Genomic DNA, 23,980 nt, shown 5'->3' with positions numbered 1-23,980 from the left:
ATATTTCAAACATATATTCCACATTTGTGTAACATGTTTTTTTTCTATTAACGTATCAGACTTTGTCTGCTCTTCATTACATTTACTCCTATTTGCACTCCTGTCTTATAAATTCCTAGACTCCATATCCTGTCATGTCCCGAACTTGTATTACTTACTTTGTCTGATACAGTCATATCACAGTCTCACTACATATCGTCAAATTAATACTTCAGTTTTTTTCTATAAACACCAGGGTGTGTGCCATGTAAACACATACATTTAGATTTGTTCCATATTATCATCTTTTTATTGTTCAAATAGAGAAATATTTAGATTTGAATATGGTATCAAGTAATATATTTATTTTACTTCTTTCAGTATCAATCCCGCTTTTATCATACATATATAATTACTTAACTTCACAAGTTTAACACATATACAGATTAGGCCCTATTAGTTTTGTATATAATGTATTTTAACTTTACATTTAACTATATTTTATTTGATTAGTCTTAATAACTATACAACCCTAAGCCCCTATTTTTCACATACATATATGCATACTTCCTATACAAGTGCGTCTCTTTAAAAACCTATTTTTGTGGTTTCTGTGTCCTAAGTAAATCAATTAATCATATATTTGTTTTTCTTATTACTTGCATATGAATAGCACTACAACACTGTATATACTATAAATGACCTATATTTGCAAACAGGTATAACTTTTTATATATTCCAGTGAGAATACCTTTCTCTGAGAACGGTCATAAATGTAAGCCAAAGAAGTACTCTGCCATGTGCACACGTTTGATCGTAAATAAACAGATACGCACAAGTACGCACACACACGCACTTGTACGCTTATATATATTTACGCGTATGTGAATGTACACGTGTTGAAGATTCAAGCATATATCATGTGTGTGTGTATGTGCGTGTGAAAGAGTGAGAGAGTGTGTGTATGTGTGTGCGCGTGTGTGTGTGTTTGTGTGTGTGTGTGTGTTTGTGTGTGTGTGTGTGTGTGTTTACATAGGTAGATATGAATATAAGCATTATATAGGCATACACGTACTTAGGAATGTATAAAAGATTTACTAGGTTCCCTTGTTCATATATGCAAATATATGCATGAGAATATATATATATATATATATATATAGGCGCAGGAGTGGCTGTGTGGTAAGTAGCTTGCTTACCAACCACATGGTTCCGGGTTCAGTCCCACTGCGTGGCACCTTGGGCAAGTGTCTTCTACTATAGCCTCGGGCCGACCAAGGCCTTGTGAGTGGATTTGGTAGACGGAAACTGAAAGAAGCCCGTCGTATATATGTATATATATATATGTATGTGTTTGTGTGCCTGTGTTTGTCCCCCCAACATCGCTTGACAACCGATGGTGGTGTGTTTAAGTCCCCGTAACTTAGCAGTTCGGCAAAAGAGACTGATAGAATAAGTACTAGGCTTCCCAAAAATAAGTTCTGGGGTCGATTTGCTCGACTAAAAGGCGGTGCTCCAGCATGGCCGCAGTCAAATGAATGAAACAAGTAAAAGGAGTAAAAAAACAAAAAGAATATATATATATATAGCCAGCTGGAGGAGATGTCCTCCTGGGGCTAAAAGCAACAGTAACATCCACCCCTCGGGGTCAACCACATTTAAGTGGCAAATATACTTCACTTTATCGTGCAGTTACTGTTAATACCTCGTTCAGAGATTTAACATTGCTTGTTTTCACTTTTTCGATATCAGTGAATAATTTCACTGGAGAAAGTTACATATATTTGCCAAGGGATGTCTTTTGCATCGAAGGTCGGCGATTGTCGTACGCTGAAGAAGGGAAATAACCCTGAAACTCGGGTACGTACGTATCGTAGATCAAGATGGGAAAGATAACTTCCCTTGGCAAATACAGACAGGGCACAGATGTGTGTCGATAGCCAGCTGGAGGAGATGTCCTCCTAGGGCTAAAAGCAACAGCAACATCCACCCCTCGGGGTCAGCCACATTTAAGTGGCAAATATACGTCACTATATATATATATATATATATATATATATATATATATATATATATATATATATACATATATGTATATAAGGTTGGCAAGGAAGTAATTCTAATTTTCGCAAATGGATAGAGTTACAATTTTTTTTTTTTTTTAAGCTTTGTCAATTTTAGTTTACTTTAGAAGCAAACTGCGCCTAATTTTGTTTACAGCTGCTATTTCAGTGTAAATTTTAACATAGGGTGCAAAAACGAACATGTTCGCCATATTTTGCTTTTTTTATTTCTATAAAGGCAAGACTGCTGCTGAGGCTCACAAAGATATATGTGAAGTTTATGATATTGATTGCTTAACAGAATGTACATGTCAAAAATGACTTCAAAAATTCCGTTCTGGAGATTTTTCACTGAAAGTTGAAGAACGCTCTGGACGATCTACAGAAGATGATAATGACCGAATCAAAGCCACAATTGAATCTAATTGTCATATAACTGCACGGGAGATTGTAGAGAGGTTAAATGTACCACATACAACAGTTGAAAAACACTTAAAATGACTTGGACTCATCAAGAAGCTCGATATTTGGGTTCCACATAAAGAGATTCACTCAACACAACGAATCAATATTTGCGATATGCTTCTCAAATGCAATGAAATCGACCTTGTTTTAAGCAAATCATCGCTGGTGATGAGAAATGGGTTGTCTACAATAGCAATAATCGAAGACAATCATGGTCCTCGCGTAATGAACCAGCACAAACCACATCGGAAGTTAAATTGCCTCAACAAAAAGGTAATGTTGTCAATTTGGTGGGATTACAAAAGTGTTGTGTATTTTGAGCTACTTCCAAGGAACCAAACGATCAACTCAGATGTTTACTGTCAACAGCTATTGAAACTAGAGGATGCAATTAAAGGAAAACAACCAGAATTGGCAAATCGTATAGGAATCGTGTTCCACCACATCACTATACCGCACGCGTTTTTGCTAGTAATTGGAGCTTGGTTGGGAAGTGATTAAGTAAATATTAATTTTTCCCACTTATTGTCTACTTATATTTGCAACTCCTTATAGTCCTGACCTTGCACTATTAGATTACAATTTATTTCGAATTTTGCAAAATACTTTGAATGGTAAAACGTTCAATATTTATGATGACCTGAAATCGTTGATACGGACCAGAAGTTCTATGTCACGCGAAGAATTCTTGCAGTTTCTAGGGATGCTAATTTTTGTAGATGTTCTGTCTGCGCTTTTCTATCAATCTCTTTGATAATACAGTTCTATATATAAGAGATGAGGAATTAGGTACATTATTTACATTATTTATATTTGACGGATTTTGTCCTCATCTTGCCTGTTGTTAACACGTTTCGGCTGATATACCCTCCAGCCTTCATCAGGTGTCTTGGGGAAATGTCGAACGTGTTCTCATTCCCAAAGGTATTTTCGATGTTTATTATTATTATTATTATTATTATTATTATTAGTAGTAGTAGTAGTAGTAGTAGTAGTAGTAGTAGTAGTAGTAGTAGTAGTAGTAGTAGTATTGTTATTATTATTCAAGTCACTGCTTGGAATTGAACTCAGAGTTAGTAGCCCGCGCTCTTAACTACTACGCCATATAATAATAATAATAATAATAATAATAATAATAATAATAATAATAATCAACAACAACCACAAAATCAAAAATTACCTTAGGAATGAGAACTCTCGTTCGAAATTTCCCCAAGACTCCTGATGAAGGCACCAGGTATAAGCCGAAACGTTGTGTTAACAATAAACAAGATGAGGACAAATATCCGTCAAATGTAAATAAAGTACAATCTGTTTGAGTCTTAATAAGTGCTGATAATTCGAAGTGCGCCAGTTATTATTGATATCACGCCTTCTCTCTTCATATACCACAACCTTCGTATTTCCCACTTCAAATCGTCGTAGTTGTTCAGCTTTTTCTATGAGTCTGTTATGTTGATTATCATGCAAAATCTTTCTTTTTTATTCGCCACATCAGTGTCCGGCTTCCGATGTCCGGTCAGGCGATCGAACTGAATCGTTGCATCCCACACGATTTTGCAATCTTCATTTTCGGTGGCTCCTTCGAGGGTTTTCTCAGACCACGTCTTGCCCTTTATAGGCTGTGGTTTTCTTAGTGCTCCCAATGTATCGTTCTCGCAACATTGTCATGTCGTCATTTGTAATCGCGTTGTACGAATTTCGGACATTCGCTAACGACGTGCCATACCGTTTCACCCCTCTCACCACACCTTCCGCGTTTGTAACTCTCGATAGTGTCGTCGATACTGCACTTCATATAGTTCGTAATACTTGTTCTTGTGTCTCTCATATTAGTACTTAGTTCTCTATTTTCAGATCACTATTTCTCATCCATAGCCACCGGTCTTCTGTAGCTGTCTTCGTGTTCGTATCTCATGCAAACTGACTATACATTTTCTCTCCTAGCAAGCTGTTTCTTCTTTGCCTTCTTTTCCTCTCTAAGTCTTCCTTTCTTTACCAAATTATCAACTTTGTTGACGCCGGGCTTATTCATATGTTTCAACGATAGTTCCACGGTTACATACCACCCTTAAGTTGGTTTCCTCTGTTTTGATACAATCCTAACAGCTGATCAAACTTGTCCCATTTTTTTTTTCTGGGCAAGTATAACTTATCGGTGCCTCTCTTAATGTAGAAGTCTTTGTATACCGTCAATATTCTTCTTGACTGCATATCTATGTTCATCAGTTCTTTCGTTTGTGAGTTTATGATTCCAGTTCCATACCTAAATGATGTTATTGCCCATATATTAACTGCTTGGATTTTATTCCATCCGGTCAATTTTGAGCGCAATATCAATCTTAGTTTTCGGATAAGTTCCATCCGGTGAACTTTGAGTGCAACACCAATCTTAGTTTTCGGAAATATTCCACCCCTAAGTTGTTCTTTCATTTCCTTCTCCATGGTTTCGTTGAACTCTTGTATGCCATGGCATTTGTGGCCTTTCTTTTCAATTTGTTTAATCAATTCTCTAGAAGGTAATTCCAGTGATTATACCTTGCCTCCTTTCGTGTACATTATACCACACTTCTTGAGTCCAAGTTACTTTCTAAAATCAACACTAAAGCAAGGACCGTGTTCCACAAAGAACTCATTTGTGCCTTATCCCTTTCATACAAATTCAAATCATCCATGAAGAGGATATGTTTGATTGTTTGATTATTGGTTGATGTCTTACAGAAATGTGTAGTCGTTTAAAATACAGATCTAAAGTCTGGCCATGTGCGATATTTGCAGTAAATGCACGAGCTGAATCTTTAGGGTTGCAAAAAATCAAACCAAGACTTAACTTTCACTGATCTATGCGAATAATGTCTGGATGTTCTGTTATAGTGGGTTATGTTGATTGACAAAACCAAGATGTAAACAACAGCCGTTTCGATTAGCCGTTTCGAATCCTGCTCGAGACGGACACATTTTAACCACTAAATAATCACCCACACTATATACTGACATACACTTTTTCCCATTTATTTTCGCCTTCGTATCTACGATGGAGCCATCAAGTATACGATGAAAATGCAGAGTTACTCGCCGTCGGTGAATTTTTAATAAAAATGCGAAGTTGGTTCGTCAATTCAAAAACCGATATCCACGAAAGAATCATACTTTCTGATTTGTTTAACGCTAAAACCCTTCCAGATGAGGGTCTTTGTAACCCTAAAAAATATCGTAACCACTGGTCCAACCTTCTGGCCGCGAAGAGGGAACAGACAGAGAGATGGACAAACGGACAAGCAGACGGGCATAGCCCCGATTATCGTAAGATATCACTTTGAATTTAACAAATTTTGCATTGCCTTGATAATGTTGTGTTAACATACATTTTCGCTTATTTCAGATTGACTGATATTTCCTGTATCTCTATATGTTGATACAACAGAAACCATCGTCGATATTGCATAGTGGAATCACCAATTAAAGATTTGATTTTCTGCATTCGTATATTTGTTATATCTTTTATCTTTTGTTTCAGTCATTGGATTGCGGCCATGCTAGATTTTAATCAAACAATTTGATCCCAGGACTTATTTTTAAAGCCTATCAGTCTCATTTGCCGAGCTGCTACGTTATGTGGAATAAACGGTTCTCAAACGATGATGGGGGCGACAAACGCACTCACAAGGTCACACACATAGAGACATATAAATATCTAAATATATGACGGGCTTCTTGCAGTATTTATCTACTAAATCCACTCACAAGTTTTTGGTCGGCCCGATGTTAGTGAAGAATACACTTCAGTGGAACTGAACCCAGAGCTATGTGGTTAGAAAGCAAGATTCTTCGTACACAGTCACGCCTATATATACACACGCACACATACACACACACACACACATATATACATATATGTATCAAAGAGATTATGTAAAATGTCATACGGTGTAACACTAAACTCAAAAGACGTTAAAACACTTTTATTTTCTGTGTCACTTATTTCCTTACAATATTAACTGTTCTTCAATGCTCACTTTCATATACCGAATATGAATGTGTTACATGATCGTATATTTCGACGCATCCCCATATGCTTGCATTTCTTGTAATAACACATAACCTTAGATGTATAATTCATAAATGTCGCTGTTTACAGTTGAATCTTTTACGCCACTACCTTCGAAACGAATTACTGACCAAATTACAATTATCAAACTTATTAAAATTTATAATATCATGCTTGAAATTTAAATTAAGCCTTATTTGCGAAAGCAATAACTCTCTTCATTACTACTTTGTTCAAATACACTGTAGCATGGCAATGGCACATTTAATTATTTAATATCAGTTATATATCTATAGTAGCAATCGGGACTGAGTTTTAGAAGTACAAGGCAAATTCTTTAAATATTTTGATTACACCGAAACTCCGTCGTGATCATAGAATGTCTAAGAAAATATATAGGATATATGAAAAATAAAAGATAAAAATTATGATTCGTAAATTAACAGACACATCATAAATATTGTTGGTCTTGTAAGTCATCAAACTCAAATAACAAAACTAAAAACACTATTGAAATTATAACCAATAATACGATGGCAATTTTTAGAAATATGGCATCCAGTCTTTCGTGATCGGAAATGCAGTTTCTCTTTTTCTTACTTTGAAGTTCTTTTTCATGAAGAGTTTGTGATTTTACCGTGGAAATTATTGAAGCATCTGCAACTTTGTTATTTTGAGTTTTGTTTTTATTTTCTTGAGATGATTGATTAACATGCAACTTGCTTATAACCACAGATCCAAGTGTGACGATACCACTTAACATTGACAATAACATTAAATATAAGATAAGCAGTGAAGGATTTTTCGAATTTTTTGGTGTATTCTTATCGATTTGAACAAGATACAAGACGTTTGATAAAAATATTGTTGTTGCTAAAGAGACTTTCTCCCCTGACTCAGGAGGCAGAAGAAAAACAAAAACAGTTAAAATAGTCATCATTACTGTCGGAATCAACATAGCTAGGATTCCTACGGTGAGTTTACGTCGTAACCTCATTCCCACTAATGCATAACTGAATTCTTCGACTTTGCCATTTGCCACACCAGAGAAATGAATATCCCACTTGTAGTTTTCTGTAAAATTCATATTCCGGTAATAGATTGTTTGTATTCTTGTTTCGTTAGGAGAATGTAAAGCAACACACATTTCTATTCCGCAGTAATGGACATCAAATGGATACGTATAAGCGTTGAATTGGCAATAGGTCTCTATGTACTTAAGAGACCACAAATACACTGTTCCTTCATAGTCAACGTATACTTCGCGATTGATATTCGAATCACCTTGCTCATTCACTGAATTACACATCATCAGAGATGGCGTCCATATAAGATTTTCTGGTATATATATGTGTTCAATGTTGTTATAGTCCAATGGATTCCAGGTCAGATATTCATCAGTCCACCATGCTGCAATCAAATACCGAGCCTTCAGTAAGTTATTTACGAAGTCCAAGTCATACAGTGTGTGAAGAATCAAGTTAATACCTACATCAATAATTGTATACAGATTAAAAACAGGTCTTATATCTTTTCTATAATTCAAAAGCAAGGTATTTTTCAATCGCTCTACATCCTCATGCGTTGGGTTGGAATTTACTATCAATACAATTGAACTCAAGCTAAAAGTCAAATATTTCATGAGCATCATTTTCTGTAATATTTTCAAGTGTTTTATATTGGTATATTCTTGTGCTAATGTTTCCCAGTAAATATTTTTTTTTGTATCAATTTTGTAATCGTTGTGCTGAACTAAATAACTGTTGTACAGTTTAGCATTGCTAAACGAAATAAGATATATAGAGTTTTCGAGAGAACACTACAGATTTATAGAATGCATTTAATACACAAATCTCACTTTAAATGCACTATGTAAGCAACGAGTTATCCCACAATGCAGCACTTATTTTTAAATGTGTTTTGATATATACAATATTTCATGAAGATGCTTTTTTTTTCGGGTTAAATTGGTTATTAAAATGAGAATATTATTTTTCCACTTGATTAGACAAGGATATTTAATCATTTAATTGCGTTAGAAGTATCTATGCAAGTCAGCTTTAATACTTATAAGACTGCGATTCCAAATAGATATCCGTTCACGTAGCAATGTTTACAAATGGAAAAATTGAAGTAATTATTTGGTGCCAAATATGTACGAAGTAACAAGGTGACTCGGCAATCTGAAAGAAATAAAAGTAGGTAGATAACCATACAATTCAATGCTTGAAAATGCAATGTCATTTACTAACGTTTCAGCTACATATACAAAGCAATAAAAGTACTCACAGCAATATATGCAAAGGAACAGCAGCTTAAATTTCGTTGAACATTTTCATACCATTGAAAAAATTATCATCTTCAAGTACCAATGTTATACTACTGATTACCGTGTGAAGCAAAATTTTCTAACGCTTGTTTTAGATTAACGGCTGGCCTCAATTCTGTTTCCAAAATGACTTCCGTTTTTCTGTATCACATTAACCATTTCAGGATACCTTCGCTTTACCTGAAAAACCATAAATATACGGTATCTGACAATAACATTTTGCTTAATTGTAATGTTTGTACAAATTTATGCTTTTCATAGAAAAGATGTTACAGTAATTTAAATTGTGGTTAACTACTTAAGCTAAAAATTTGCTCTCATAACTTTTCCTAGCGTTCACTCTCTGGACAATTTCGGTTATGTTCCAACAATTATCAGTCATATTATTTATATCCCATCTACCATGATACTGTTCCTCCATGACTTTCAAGTATTGGTAGATTCTTTCACCTTGCTCATTGCTGACCTTACCGAAGTTTCTGGGAAGTGAGCAAGATGGGTATGCAGAAAATGCAAACTTCGTGCTCAAGCAATAACTGAGTGTTTTGTAGCTTTCTGGTGGTATCTGAGCAATTTCGTTGTAATTCTTTGCTTGGCTTGTGTATTTCCAAGAAAATTATTAACAAAGTCTTTGAATGTTGGTCTTTTCGAATTCTGACATTGTCTCAATAAAATGTTCGTCTTTGATGAGCTGTCGAATCTATTGACCATCAATCAAAATGACCTTGCTCTTTTTTTTTTTTCAATTGACAGGCCAGGATATGACAAAGTGAATATTCGAAACACTCGCCTTCAGTTGGAAATATTTTAATGAACTGCTTTATGAAGTCCAGTTTCATGTTCAGAGGTAGGAATATAATTTTCTTTATATCAATGTGTCATTTGTAGAATGTGCAGATCACCAGGTTTGAGGTTAGATCTTGGAGGCCAATTCCTCTGCACCCAATGATTTTACCGATCTCTTCTGTCACACATGGATAGAAAGTAAGGATACTTGATGTATCAGTGTTGCTGACCCAGTAGGCAACATAGCATTTTAAGGTCAGCACAGATGATCCAATTGTGTTTGTGGTAATGCAACAAGTCAATAGCTCTACTCTATTTATGTCACCATACATTCACGAAAGCAAATTGACTGCTCCATTGGAACCCTATCATATAAATTGTCATTGTGAGGAGGAAACACTTTAATCTTCGATTTCAGATATCGAAGATCAGTCGCCATTTAGTTGAGTAGTAGATTGGAATTCCTATTTTCTCCAGTAAATTTTGCATGTTATGGCAGCACACAAAGCCACAGTCACTATGAACCTACTGCAGAAAGTCACTTTTTTCTAAATCGAAACTAGGATAACTCCACTCATTTTCTCAAGGAAATATTTTTCGTTCAATCTTGATACTAGGATGGTATATTCTCACATTGTGTAAATCAAGTACTGTTAACAATGGCGTAGAGAGTATAAATATTGAATATTTAATGGTGATGCCAATATACAAGATCGGTCATGCCCTTTATTTTCTTAGTGAATATTTTCTTGAGTGACTCAATTATCGTAATGTTTTGTTTGGTGTGTGTGGGTGGTGGGGGGGAACAGAGGCGATGGTCTGATGTCATCTTTCTGTTTGGTCCGGAATGTTCAGAGTATCCAGGAGTTCTTCCTGCAAGCTATATCACAATATGGACAAAAGTAAAGCCAGTAAGTTTGTACCCACGTGTGTGTTTTGAAGACTAGCTCCACATTTCCTACATTCAAATGAATAATCTGAGAAGAATCTATGCAATATGTAAATGGATAAACAAGATTCAAATTACGCGTAGCCGAAAGACCGATTTATCCTTCTTAGATATCAGAATTCAACTGAACTGCTGAATTGCATTTTAAAACCTGCCAGGATAATATTTTCAATATATGAAACTTTTAGTACCTCAAGACTATATATAGAGTAAATAAAACAGTAACTAACATTCACCACATGGAGTACATTTTCTCTTGATCTTACCTTAACGGAAAACTAAATTATATAAAACAGGAGGAAAGAAAGAAAGATAGATAGATAGATAGATAGATAGATAGATAGATAGATAGATAGATAGATAGATAGATAGATAGATAGATAGATGGATGGATAGATAGAGAGATGGATGGATGGATGGATAGATAGATAGATAGATAGATAGATAGATAGATAGATAGATAGATAGACAGACAGACAGACAGACACATACATAAATACATAAATACATACATACATACATACATACTTACATACATACATACATACATACATACATACATACATATTCTATAGCGTTACCCGTGACACAGAAACAAATTTCACCTTATACATATGCAATACATGCATATTATTTATCCAGATTTTATATCAGTATGAACTAAATTTACTATATTGTAAAAGCTATCTGATTTATAATTGACAAAACGTGTATTTCCCGTCATGCTCTGGATATTGGAGACATCAAACAACCAACAAATTTATTGGCAGCTATTAACCATATACTGGCGCTAGTGTGTGTGTGTGTGTGTGTGTGTGTGTGTGTGTGTGTGTGTGTATTTATATGGATTTAAATATATATGTATGTATATAAATATATAGATATATATCTATATACACACATATGTGTGTGTATGCTTGTCTCTCGCTATATATGTATGTATGTCTGTATATATATAAAAGGCAGTATGTCTGTGTGTGTGTGTGTGTGTGTGTGTGTGTGTGTGTATGTGTGTGTGTGTGTATATGAATGTAATTTATGCTCGTTCACAAATTAGCATGCATGTCGCTCCAATTTAAGGAGGACATTCGTCATGACCCTAGCTGTGTTTTCGTCAACTTATTTTTCCGAGAGGCACCAGCGAATAACGGTAAAAATAAAATTTTCAACAAAAACTTTTAACAATTTTCAAGTCGGGGGAAATCCACCATTGTTTACAAACAAGAGTTAAGTCTCCTTCTAGCGACGAGTAAGTTCGAGGAAAAAAGTGTTTGGTTGACATGCGGGCATCACACACACACACACATGAAGATGTATGCGTACAAAAAACATGTATACAATAAGTGTAAGTACGTACATGTGTGTGTATGTGTGTGTGTGTTTGTGTGTGTATATACTTAAGACTTAGTTGTGATCTGAACGTAACCACTTCTGACACGGAGGATCGTGATCCCTTTTGGGCATTCAATTTTCCCTGCTGGAAGGGTTCCCAACCCATGGGCAAAGGGGTGATGTTTTTAAAGGGTTGGCATGTGCAACCTGATCACCTCTGCCGATCAAACTCTCAACCCATGTGCTCCCGTCGCGACACAAATTCCCCAAAACTGCATTAGGTGTGAAAACCACTTTAAAATATAAATATAGATGTTTTTGAATCAGCAACGTAGTCTTTGGTTAAGTCCTATTTGGGGTGAAAAATCAATAAACTGATTCCTTATGGGGTTTTCCATTTAATCAGGATAAAAAAATCGATAATCCAATTCCTTATAGGATTTACCAATAAAATTGGCTACACCTCATTTTCAACCATAACTTTTACCAAATTTGATGTATTTTATTCAAACTTGATGCCAACATTACATAGGTCACCTGGGATCTTTGAATGCTTTAAGTTCTCCAAAAACGGAAAACAAAAATTGAGGAGTGGAAAAAATCGATAAACCGATTCCTTATGGGATTTCGCAATCAAGTTGTCTCCAATTCATTTTCAGCTAGACGTTTACCAATTTCAACGGATTTCACACAAATTTGACGGATCGTAAATTTGTGACGTGCGAGATACAGTTAGCTAAGTAGCATAGACAGGGGCCCGGGTACTGGAAGATGAAAAAGTCTATTTTGACTAGTAAAGTCTTCCGTACTCGGGTTAGGGAATTAGTTCAGAGGGCATCGTGAACAGATGGTGGTGCGTCATCAAACGAGCCATTCGTTTAGAGTCTCTTAGATTTAGCAAAGAGCTAAGTTTGGAGGAGTCTAGAATAGAAGTGCAGTTAACTAAGGCCATAGCATCAGGCTCTGCATCCAGAGTATTGGCGGCGAGAACGGTATTATTCCGTCACCCACAAGCCAAACACAAAGGCTGTAGAGTCAAGACAGAGACGGTATTAACGTTGCTGGATGGGCCCGTCGTGTGGAGAGGCGGAGGGGCATAGAAACCTCTGCACTGTCTTTAAGTGACGAACAGGGGCACTTGATCGAAAGACAGGAGATGCAGAAGGCCTTTCATCAGCATTTCTCACAGTTGTTTGGGTAGAGCGAAGCGATGGACCATGGGGAGCCCTTAAGTGATAATAATGTTCTCTCCAATAATATAATAGTAACTGGTAGCTATTTATAGTGATTAAAAACTCGAACTGAGCTCATTTTTGTAGGAGTGCTTGCGACGATGACTCTATTTATTAAATGAGATATTCCACAAGAATTTGTTTCCACTTTTTATCTATATTTATATCAAAAAGTAATTCTTTACAATATGTTTCGAATTCTCACACAAAGCAAATGCAATTTCATTACGTTACAGACAAAAACGATCTTGCCTTTATTTAATCTTTACAAAAGCAAAACAAAGAGCCTTCTAACTCTCTCTCTCTCTCTCTCTCTCTCTCTCTCTCTCTCTTTCACACACACACACACACACACACACACACACACACACACACACACACACAAATATGCATGTATAAAACTAGAGAAGACAAAAGGGAAGATCCACATACGAGGTGGAATCAAAAAGTTCCTGCACTAGTTCTGTAGAGTACCAGGTAATAGCAGCACACGGTTGCGTGCACAGTGAAAGCTGGCAGTAACGTTAATGAGGCAGCCTGGCGAGTTACATTGTAGTGTTCACTTCGAAAGTTGCGGAATTTGTGGGGGGGGGGGGTTATCACATGCATGCTGTAGTGTACGACTTTGTTATGGACGAAAACAAAGAGGCAACGTGAATTTTTGTGTTAAACTTAGGAAGTCTGCTACAGAGACATTCAGTATGCTTCGGCATGCTTACGGCGACAAAGCAATGGGTCGTACGCAATGTCTCCTTTGGCATGGGCACTTCAAAAGCAGACTATCCCTGGAAGGCGATGAGCGATCTGGAAAACTTGCTACGAGCGTCACCTACAGAAATGTAGCATTGTGCATCGAGAATTCACCCCCATCCCGAGTCAGACCGTTAATCGAGGGTTCTATTGCGATGTTTAGAGAGTTTGAGGGAGGACATTCGGTGAAAGCGACCGGATCTGTGGAGCGCTAAGAATTAGAAACTTCACGAGGACAATGCACCCTGTTACCGAGCTCTCCACACTCGTGAGTTTCCCGCCAAAGAACAACATGGCAACGCTTCTCTATCAGTCCTATTTGCCAGATATAGCACCTGCAGACATCCATCTTTCCTCAAATGAAAATGCAACTCAAAAGTCGCCGTTTTAACCTCGTTGTCGAAATCAAGAGCGAATCGCAGAAGGTGCTGCACTCGCTTACGCAAAACGACTTCCACGCCGGATTGCAAAAGTGATAGGAACGCTGGGACCGGTGTATTACTTCGCAAGGTGACTATTTCGAAGATTATGTCAACACTTAGGTAAATGACTTATTTTTTGTTAAGCGTAAGTTGTCCGGGACGCTTTTAATACCACCTCGTAAACATAAATTTTATTCAAGCTGAATTCATGAACATTCTTTGTCGGCTCATTTAATAAAAACACATATTTCTTATAAGTGTATGAATAATATACCGGTACAATAAATTTGGAATTATAAACATGGGAGCTTTCAGGAAATATACAATTCCTCCACATTCTTAAACAAATGATCATCTAGATACATACATGCAAAATATGTTTGTATGACCAATATATACGCGTGTGTGTGTTCGTGCCTTTGGACGATTGCGTGTATGTGTGTGTGCGTATGTTTATTACGTGTGCGCGCATGTTCTTATAAAGACGTGCTTACGTATATAATTCAGATCCTATTTTGTATATTTTACTTACTTAATCAATGCACATGATGATAATTCTCTATAGTATATATTGAGAAACAGCTTAGGAAATATTATCAATGTTAGATAAATAGGAATTACTATGCAAGTTGGTAGCTGGATGAAATGGAATTACGAAAAAGTTATGAACCATATTCTTTTATCTGTAATCCAAATCAAACACAACTGTATATTCATCTTCTATATTTTTGTGTAAATATATCCTCTTAAGTAAACCTAGTCTTACTCAAGGGAAGGCGCGTTATAGACGCAAAAAAAAATCATGGAAAAGGAAAGAAGGAAATAAAGAATTAATTTAGGAAAATGAATGAAAAAGGATGGAAATGATTTTGAAAATCTTCAAAAGATTGTAAAATAACAGACTAGAAAATAACAAAGTGATATTGTGCTCAGGTCATTATATATGCAATGACTGAAATATTAGCCATGATTCTATGTCCGGTCCTTCTGAAGAAGAAGAAGAAGAAGAAGAAGAAGAAGAAGAAGAAGAAGAAGAAGAAGAAGAAGAAGAAGAAGAAGAAGAAGAAGAAGAAGAAGAAGAAGAAGAAGAAGAATCCCTACAACGAATTTCAGGAGATATGATAAAAGAGATAAGAGTTGTTGCACTTGGAGGATAAAATTAACTGTACATATGTATCTCTTTTTGTGTTAATAAACTATCAGTTATATATTTATATATTGTGAGTTTGGAGGGATACATTAGCTGGGCAGATATCGTGGCCGCTCTGTGTTGTGTTTAAGGTTCTGGTTAACTGCATTGATTAGTATTTAATGTCTATGACTACTATGAGTTGTCACTGAAGCTGTTAATTCCTCCGATGGGTAATTCCGTGTTCGCTTCTCTGGAAACATTATGGAAGCGAGACTAGCTGGTGAGCAGGTGGACAGACCTTGAAAGAAGCGGCATATACAATTGTGCTTGCTTGTATGTGCATCTGCACATACTCCGTGCAGTAGAAACACGTGTAGGTCTTAATAACCATAAAAATGTCCTGTATGAAGTTGTAAAATAAATTTTGAGGATGAACAATTCTCCATATTCTTGCATGCATACATATCTGCATGTATATGTGCATACATAAATATGTGCATACATAAATATATATGTATGTCTCTACCTACACTCGCATACATATGCATACATATCCTAAGTTGTGCTAAAGACTAAGATTATGTTATTCGATGAAATGAAATAAGCGTACAAAATGCCTATAGCTATCAAGTGACTTCTAAAAATTAAACTTAATCCACTCAGTATTTTATAGATTATTAATCTTAATTAACTTAAAATTCGAATTTTGTGCACTTCAATTCTGTTCCATACGTGACCTTTTAAACAATGACTTTTTTCTTGTCATTAGAGTATGATTTTAATTAATTAAATATCTCTTCTCTCATTTCATCGAATATGATTACTTTCAGGTCACTCTTAATATTTCTAATTTCGATGTGTTCTGTGCTGTTTTTCGGTTTGCTTCTCACATATTAAAATAGCAGTTTCTTTGTTATTCTTCTTCAAAACTCAATTTAGCTCGTTTATAAATACATAACAAAAACGTGATTTTTTCATAATTTAACCAAAATCTGAATCATAACGCAGTTGTCCAGATTGAAGTCAACTGCATAATATTTCAGCAGTTCGCAATATTTTCAGCGATAAACTTATTATATAAGAGCAAAATAATAAGAACATAATGTTTAATGAATACCGATATCGACAAGGACATTACAAAAAGACGTAGAGAAGTAGATAAACATTTCTTTGACAGCTCATTAACTTGTCAGATGAAGAATGCTTCATTCAAATATACCATTAGTCGTTTGCAGAGCATTAAGGCAAATATATATTTATACAATATAAACAGCTCATAAAATAATTCGATACAAATGTTCACATATTTTACGCTGTTGGAGTCTATGAAATGAATGAGGAATATGATACTGTTAATGGAATTCACAGCAAGTATAGAAGAAACATTTAGTTACAGATATTACCTTGAAGGAAAGGCAAGAAATTTATTTGAATAGGGCGTGAGAAAATCAGGTAGGGTCCTAGAAACAGAAAGGAATAGCCGGAGCTAAGGAGTCAAATATAATCAATTAGTTGGCAAGAAACTGAAGACTAGAGAAAGGAGAGCTAACAAAAATGAAAGTATACAAATAACTAGAAATTTACTTACTAAATATATTCTTTGCATTAAAAATAGAAAGGTGTCAATTAACAAATTCCGTTTGGAAATACTGTGTTTAAAAAAAAATACAAAGAACAGCATTATATATATGTATGTATGTGTGTGTATGCGCGCGCGCGTGGGGGGTATGTGTGTGTGCGTTTCGGTATGCTTACCTGTTGCCTGTCTATCCACTCCTTTACTTGTATCAGCCATTGGACCACAAATATTTTACGGAGAGCCTTTATACCTGTCAAACGGTAGTGAGTTGGAAACCATAGATACAAAAATATAAACTCACACACTAAGAAAACACATATAGAAGAATTCTGTCCAAGGTGCCGCGCATCAGGAAAATGAATTTTTTCACTGTAGCCAAGCCTGCGCCAAAATATAATTTAAATGCAGCCACAGACAGATACTCACCCACGGTCTTCAGGTTACATGTATAGTTCAGGTATATATATATATATATTAATTATTTTAAGTATGCAAGTAAAAAAATACAGCAATTCTAGCATTTAATACAGGTTGTACAGTGACATCCAACAATATTTACTGAACTACCACTACATGAATGTATCTTTAATGAGTCGCTGTAATTTCTGCCGATTAATAAACATATGTGTGTGTGTTCTTTTATTATTTTATTTGTTCCACTCATTTAACTGCGACCATGCTGGAGCACCGCCTTTAATCGAGCAAATCGAACCCAGGACTTACTTTTTGTAAGCGTAGTACTTATTCTATCGGCCACTTTTGTCAAACTACTAAGTTACGGGGATGTAAACACACCACATCTAAAGAGTAAGTCCTGAAGTCGATTTGCTTGACTAAAGGCAGTGCTCCAGCTTAACCGCAGTCAAATGGCTGAAACTAATTAAAGAATAAAAGAATAAAGGTATATATGTCATATATATATATGCACATCATCTGATATATACATATATATATATATATATATATATATATATATATATATATATATATATATATATATATGTACATCCCGTGCACATCCTTTGACAACTCACGGATGGTGCTTCGATGATCTCCCCTCACAGCTCCACGTACATCAGTGATACTTTTCTAAGGTCTGACGGTTGCGGGTCTCCTAGAACGCTTGTTAATATCGACATTTTTCGGCCATCTTCGAAACGTCTGAACCACTCATACACTTATGTTCGGCTCATAAACTTCTCTCCATACGACTTCTGCAACTTTGCGTAGCCTATGAGGAGGTATCGCCATGAGAACTTTCTCTGTCATGGTCAGTGCGACAATCACACGCTACACACTTTCCTTCCAAGCAGTGTTGTAAATAGCGGAAGCGAGCTAGAACGATAAACCTTGATGTTCATTCACAGCAGAGTTTAATGTCAACGCGTGGCAAACTGCTTCAGTCAAGCTGTTTCTTGAAAACATCTAGTCTCATTCCATGGATGTTTTGGTAAGGAATTACATAGCTATGGCCCTCGAATCCCAAGCTACTGCAGTACATGGTCTTAGCCTTAGATGAGACAGTTGGGTGTTTTTGAACAGTGCTGTGACGTCCATTTTGAGGTCTGGTATAACTCTCAATTCCAAAGTTTGGTGCCAGCTCCGCCAATATCTCCCACACATATATCACTGCATAGCTCACCGTCTTCGCTCCAGAGAGTAGAATCGTGTTTCATTTAGACTCTTCCAGTAGCTCAGCTATTCCATTAATGCAATCTTCCTTGTGTAGCATCGCTGAACCGCCACAAGTTCTGCTATTACAGTGTTAGGTGACCACAGTTGAGAGCAGTAGTCCAGACGGCTGAGAACAAATTCCTTCCATAGGAACAGCATATTTTCCTGGTCTCTTGTTTTGAAGGTTCTCAGAATCCATTCGACCATTTTCCTGCACACTGCCACCATCTTGGTGACATGCATGGGAAACGAGGCATTGTTGCTCATATCAATCCCAAGATCACCCGCCCAATGTGATTTTAGGATTGCCACTCTTTTGGTCCAAATTATTGTTGTTGTGACTTTTTAGCACCAATTAGCTGGTAGCGGAATGCTTGGAATTTGCCTACATAAATTGCATGTTGTTGTCCTCAGCCTATTTATATGTAGCATCTAGGTCTTTGTGTAGGGGATTGGCATCAGAATGTTCCTTGACTGCTTGTACTAAATTTGTGTCATCGGCATAGCTACTAAGTGAGGCTGTCTGTGTAAGTGATGGCATGTCTGAAAGTGCCACCATGAACAGCAGTGGCCCCAATACAGTTCCCAGAGGCACTCCACTTTCTATTAATGTCTCCGTGGAGAGGGCTTCGTTGGCCGCTACAGCCTGCCTTCAGTCTCTCAACAAGTTATGCAACCACTCTCCGATTTTCCTAGTTATACCGAGTCTCTGTAGGTTGTGACATGTCATCCCATGATCAACCTTATCAAAAGCCTTTGCAAAGCCGAGATTATCGCATCTGCAACTGAGTGATGAATTAATTGTTTCAACATCCAGTCATAGTGTTGCAAAACCTGTGTAAGGCAGCTTCTGCCTCGGCAAAAGTCATGCTGGGTGTCAGTAAGCACATCATTATTTTGCAAGAACGCAGTTAGTTTCTTCCTGACAATGCGCTTCATTACTTTGCTGACATGGGAAGTTAGAGAGAGAAGTCTATAATTCGGAGCGTCTTCTCTGCTACTTCCCTTATTGATATCACATCAGTTTCCTCTGTTAATGCTCTCAATAATTGCCATTTTGCTGTGTAGATCTGTGGAGCCAAAGAACTCATCAAGCATAGCTAATTTCAAGTGGTCCAGGGAAGTGGTGAAAGCACTCGTGTATTACATATTCAGTATGTTACTGATTTTCTGGGGGTCTGCAGTCGGTGAGCCTTTTTCTTCAAGTAGTGGCCCTATTTTGTACCGTATTGAAGCAGATACTTTTGCATATCTATAGAAGGTTTAGGGTTTGTTTTAATCAGGGCGCAAGATGCACTCCTTACTCTTCAGTACACGCATAGTCAAGACATATAAAAATAAATAAAAATCAACATACCAGACACCCCATTTATCCAGCATAGTACATAGAAATTGTTTATACCTCTATATTTATGTAAGAGTCGGGCTTTTCAATTTGCATATCGGTACACGTGTTTGTTCAGAATAAAATTCAGCACTGAATATATTCTGGTTAAATTTACAATTTAAATATAGGATAAAATTTTTATAAGAATTGATCAAGTAGTTAGCGTGAAGAAAACCCGATAAGGGAAAAATTTATTAATTATAAATATATTAATTTTAAAATATATTTATAGGGAATAATTAATATTTTTTTCCCTTATGAGGTCTTTTTCACGCTAACTACATGATAAATTCTTATAAAGATTTTATCCTATATTTAAATTATATATATATATATATATATATATATATATATATATATATATATATATATATATATATATATATATAAAGCTAGTAAGTAACAAGGATATCAGAATTTTAATCGAACAAATCGACACCGGCTATTGATTCCTTATGCCTGGTACTTTTTTCTTTGACCTTGTTTTACTGAATCGTTAAGGTACGTGTATGTAAACACACCAATACCGCTTATCAAGCGGAGGTGGGGAACAAACAGAGGCACAAAGGCAGACTATTAAACACTTTCGGTATGCAAATCAGGGACTCCTTCATAGAATAAATGCTCCATTTGTTGAGTATATAAAGAGTTTGACTGGTTCTTTATCTCCAAACTGTCAGAATGATGTATGCGCCTCTGATGAGAATCCAATACGGTTCGAAAATCGATTAAGGTCGTTCATTATGTTTTTTTTATTTTTGTGGAGAAATGGCTAAAATTTGCCCTAGTTATAATTATACCATATGTTACATATATATTATATCATACCTTGATCCTGTGTGGACTAAAATCCCCGTTCACAGGCTGCTGGTATTTATAGAGTATTAAACATTTTCGGTATGCAAATTAGAGTTTCCTTCACGGACTAAGTGCTGCATTTGCTAAGTATATAAACATTTTGGCTATTAGATTATGCGAAGACTGTCAGAATGATGGAGACCTCTCCGAAGAGAACCCAATAAAATTCGAAAATCGATCGAGGCTATTCATCATTTTTTTTCAGTCCTCCAAGAAATTGCTAAAATTTGCTCTGTTTATAACTGGACCATATGCTATATATATATATATATATATATATATATATATATATATATATATATACAGGGTGCGGTAAATAAATTATAGTCTAAATTACGTAAAAATGAAAATAGCACTGACATTTCATTTTATCAGTCTCATCCAACTCTTTCCGATTTTTTTGCACTTCCACAGATTCAAACCCAAACATTGTCAAATGTTCGTATTGGAGCGTCCTTGGCGCGAATGCCTAGCAGCACAGCATGTCGTTTCCAAATTTCTGGCGGATCGAACTGTGTGAGAGCGAAGAGCGGTTTTTTTCTCTTAGACGTTGCCCAACTATACTGGTCAGTCGACAAAACTGAAAACAAGGAATGTGCATGCGCGCAATAATATAAAAAGGCGACAATTCATCCATCGTACCCTGTGTGTGTGTGTGTGCGTATGTGTGTGTGTGTGTGCGTATGTGTGTGTGTGCGTGCTCTTTTACTCTTTTATTTGTTTCAATTATGTGACTGCGGCCATGCTGGAGCAGCGCTTTTAGTCGAACAAATCGACTCGAGGACTTTGTAAACCCAGTACTTATTCTATCTGTCTCTTTTACAGACCCGCTAATTTACGGGGACGTACCCACATCAACATCGGTTGTGAAGCGATGGTGGGAGGACAAACACAGACACACAAACATACACACACAAACACACATTCACGCACACATGTATGTGTATATATATATATATATATATATATATATATATATATATATATATATATACGACGAGCTTCTTTCAGTTTCCATCTACCAAATCCACTCACAAGGCTTTGGTCGACCCGAGGCTATAGTAGTGTTACTGAACCCAGAATGAATGTGGTTGAGAAGCAAGCCTCTTACCACACAGCTATATATTTATATATATATATATATATATATATACATATATATATATATATATATATATATATATATATATATATATATATATATATATATATATATATATATATATATATATATATATATATTATGATTGACCGTTGACTGAACACTATTCAATTTTTTTCTCCGTGTTTTTCTCCTTGTCTCCGTATACTTTCTGTTGAAGAGCGTAGCTCGAAACGTCAAAGACTTTCCGTATTCCCGAGCGTCATACTAATATATACTTTTGTTATTTACACCACCTGTCCTCGTCTGTTGTTATTATTTGTATATTCTCCCATATATATATATATATATATATATATATATATAAATGAAACATTCAAACACTGAGATTTGAAGTTAGATGTCACTACTGTTCATATCATCTGTGGATAAATTCTAAATTTGATGATATCACCAGTAGTGGCATGGGTGGAACGCAGTTATAATAGCTTTAAACAACTATGAATTATAAATTTGCACGAAGCGTAATGATGCTTAATAACTATCTACCTGCTAGAAATAAGAGCTAAGTCTTAAATTAATCCACCTTAGCGCACCAATATCACAGAGAAAAACAGTATGCGAGGAAAACAGAAAGAATTATAACATTTAACAGCACAAATAAAACTATTATGCAATTGAGGATATCCACAGACCAGGTTTCGGCTTTTGGGTATTTAACTCTGAGCCTCGTCAGTGTGGACTGTGCAGCCGGGTCATGCAAGTCATGCACTACATGTCCGTTTATCTTTTGCATGACTCAAAAATTAATGTAAGAAGGTAATGTATTTATAACCACATGGGAAAGTTGTCCAAATCATTGGAAACTGAGCTAAAATAGTTACTTCAAAGGAAACCCGTCCAGATTTGTTGCTTTGTTGTATGTACATGCTCTATTCTGCTTCCTCTAGGCATGCTTAAAGAAACGCGTATGAAATATATTGTCCTCCCGTTCCTATCTTTCAATAACTATCATTTCTATCCTGCCTATCTGCAAAATCAACGCCTGTATGATTCTTTAATTCGATAAAATAACTACGGAAGGTATGCTTTGAGAAAAATTAATGTTACAGTTTTGGCTTCTCCCTTCCCTTTCTATCAGTTATTTGACAGCAATACGTTGTAATTGATGTCGATAATGCGACAGGCTAAATGGTTGAATGGGTTTTTACGTCGTAAATATTCTGACCAAAACATATCAACAAGCCCATAATCCTTAATTAATCAGCTCAAATGTTACTGTGTCTTTCGAATTTCTATTTTGCTCTGTCGTAAGTTTCGTAATTATTATCATTAACCAACCACTGTATTGAACAAATTTTCAAAAATTCTGAAATCAAAAATATAATATAGCTTTCGTCGCTTTACTAAAATTATCTTTGCGCTTTGTTGAAAACGATTTCCTATTCACACGCACACTCACACACACACGTGCTCTATTACTTTCATACTATCTTTAGGATTTTTGAAATATTTGTCCAAATGCCTGAAATGCATGTTATGGAAGAAATGTTGAAAAATAGCTTCTCAAAAATAGAATTTGAAAGGAAACAATTAATTATAAATGTTGGTTGATCAACACTGAAACTACATGATTCGCGAAGCTACAGCAAGAACTTCATTTCAAGTTCATTTGTATGAAAAGAAAAGGTTAACTGGTTGTGGCACGCTTAATATGTTATTCTGATGGCCATACGTGTTGCTTTGTTAAAAAAAAAACTCTTTGGAATTATAAAGATTATGATGTTTTATATATGGCTATGTTAAAACATGAACGTTCTCAAAAGCATACATCTTGAGACATTCGGGAATGTTTGCATAGACTTACAGTTAGATGCGTGTAAAAAAAAACGG

The 23,980-nt window shown here is 35.8% G+C and overlaps 1 pseudogene across 1 annotated transcript in view; it reads right to left on the bottom strand.

Moving 5' to 3' along the window:
• Positions 1–4,497: 4,497 nt before the first annotated feature.
• The window catches only part of LOC106875777 (chemotactile receptor for terpenes 1 pseudogene), a 69,885-nt pseudogene continuing 50,402 nt past the window's right edge, over positions 4,498–23,980 (bottom strand). The window contains exons 2-3 of the transcript XR_016244457.1: positions 8,845–9,064; positions 4,498–8,738 (exon numbers count right to left, since the gene is read on the bottom strand). The product of XR_016244457.1 is annotated as a chemotactile receptor for terpenes 1 pseudogene (transcript). The remainder of the gene's footprint in view (positions 8,739–8,844; positions 9,065–23,980) is intronic.

The sequence above is a fragment of the Octopus bimaculoides genome, chromosome 15, assembly GCF_046866305.1.
Source record: "Octopus bimaculoides isolate indiv1 chromosome 15, ASM4686630v1, whole genome shotgun sequence".
Taxonomy (NCBI): Eukaryota; Metazoa; Mollusca; class Cephalopoda; order Octopoda; family Octopodidae; genus Octopus; species Octopus bimaculoides.
Note: the sequence above shows the minus strand (reverse complement) of the source record. Positions and strands in the feature narration are given on the sequence as shown.